Raw genomic sequence first — 2,430 nt, 5'->3', positions numbered from 1 at the left:
CAGTTTCAGTGAAAATCCTTTAAAACATAGATTCTATATTTTCAATAGGGGCTTAGTATAAAAGAAGAGTGAAAACAGAAAATCTCATAAACAAGCTCATCACATCACTCATAAGTATAACCTCTCGGGGCAAGCCCCGCAGTCACTCGTGACTCAACTCTCGTCAATCAGTACTCACACTCAACACTCCGGCTTAATAGATATCCCATAATAATAATAATAATAATAATAATAACCGTTGCAGCGTGCAGCCCGATCTATATTATATAGTCGACTATGATTACTGGGGGTGTACAGACTCTGGAGGGGCTCCTACAGCCCAAGCGTCATATCGCTGCGGTGCGCAGCCCGATCCAATATATGTATCACAGCGGCGTGCAGCCTGATCCATATATATATAAATATCACTGTGATGTGCAGACCTATATATATATAACCCTCACTATTAGGTCCTCAACCTCTCTTAGTCATTAACCTCACGACCACTCGGACATTTCAGTGAAAAATCAGAAAAACTCATCCCAAATAGTTTTCATCTATTAAGAAATAGAGTAATGAAACCGGATTAACAATAAACAGGTAAACCTTGACTGAGAATATGCTTTCAAATCAAAACAGTGTGAGAAAAGTAGTAAAATACCCCTAAGGGTCTAAACAGTTCGGCACAGGGCCCCAAACATGGCATTCGGCCAGAGTTAACAAATTCCTTTCTAAAAAACATGGATACTATATACAGTATATCAAATTATGCAACTATACAGTCGCCACAAGACGGACCAAGTCACATTCCCTACGGGTGCATGTCCACACGCCCGTCACGTAGCATGTGCATCACCTCATTTATCAAAACAGTACGAAGTTCCGGGGTTTCATACCCTCAGGTTTAGATTTACAATCGTTACTTACCTCAAACCGGATGAAATACTACTCCGCGACGCCATTTCCTCTCAACTCAGCCTCAACTCGCGTCGAATCTATCCAAAATTAGAATCATAACATCAATATATGCCAAGGGAACGAAGCCCATGCGAAAAAAATCAATTTACATCAAAAATCCCGAAATTGGTAAAACCTGACTCCCTGGCCCACATTTCGGAATCTGATAAAAATTACATCAATAGAATCCTTATCCTCCCACGAGTCCGTACATACCAAGAACATCAAAATCGAACCTCAAATGGCCCCTTAAATTTCCAATTTACACTCTCCAATTTCAAACCCTAATTCCCCAATTTTAGGCTTTAAATCCCACTAATTTCATATCTAATTAGTTAGAAATCACTATAGAATCGAGTATTGAGTTCAAAAATCTTACCTCCAAGTGTTTCCCTTCGATTCCCTCTTCAATGCCTCTCAAAAAGCTTCAAAACCGCTCAACAATGGTGGAAAATGGGTTAAAAATCGCGAAGGCAACTATTTAAACATTCTGCCCAGGGATTATTTCCTTCTTCGCGAACGTGCTAGCTCCCTCTCGTTCGCGAAGCACAAAATTCCATTGTCCAATAATTTCTCTTTCGTGAACTTGAAGCCTTTCACGTGAACACAAAGCTTCAGCTGCCCAAGCCTTCGCGAACACGATGAACAACTACCAGGTCCCCCAGCTGCTCCAACATCCCTACGCGAACGCGGGACCTACATCATGTTTACGATGCACAGTCTGCCTCACCCTTCGCGAATGCGGAACCAACATCGCGAACGCAAAGAGTACTTCACCTGCCTCACTCCACATCCCTTCGCAAACATGAGAGCCCTCTCACGAACGCGAAGGACAAATCTCTGAAAATAGAAACCTGAAGAAATCTGCAACTCCCCAAAACAAGAATTTGATCTGTTAACCTCCCGAGGCCCTCGGGACCTCAACCAAACATGCCAACACATCCCATAATATCATTCAAACTTGTTCCAACCTTCGGAACACTCAAAACAACATCAAAACATCAAATCACCCTCGGATTCAAGCCTAAGAACTTAGAAATTTTCAAATTTCGCAAACAATCAAAAAGTCTACCAAACCTCGTCCGGATGACCTGAATTCTTGCACACACGTCCCAAATGACACAACGGACTTACTCCAATTTTCGGAATTCCATTCTGACCCCGATATTAAAATTTTCACTACCAACCGGAAAATGCCAAAATTCTAATTTCGCCAATTCAAGCCTAAATCTACCCCGGACCTCCAAAATACATTTCGATCACGCTTCTAAGTCCCAAATCACCTAACAAAGCTATTCGAACCATCGGAATTCACATCCGAGACCTTTTTCACATAAGTCAACATCCGGTTGACTTTTCCAACTTAAGCTTACTCAAAAGAGACTAAGTGACTCATTCCTCTACAAAATCACTCTCAACTCGAACCAACCATCCAAATACCACATAATACAGCTGAACAGGACATAAAGAAGCAGAAATGGGGGAAACGGAGCG

Source organism: Nicotiana sylvestris, chromosome 12 (assembly GCF_000393655.2).
Source record: "Nicotiana sylvestris chromosome 12, ASM39365v2, whole genome shotgun sequence".
Lineage (NCBI taxonomy): Eukaryota > Viridiplantae > Streptophyta > Magnoliopsida > Solanales > Solanaceae > Nicotiana > Nicotiana sylvestris.
Note: the sequence above shows the minus strand (reverse complement) of the source record.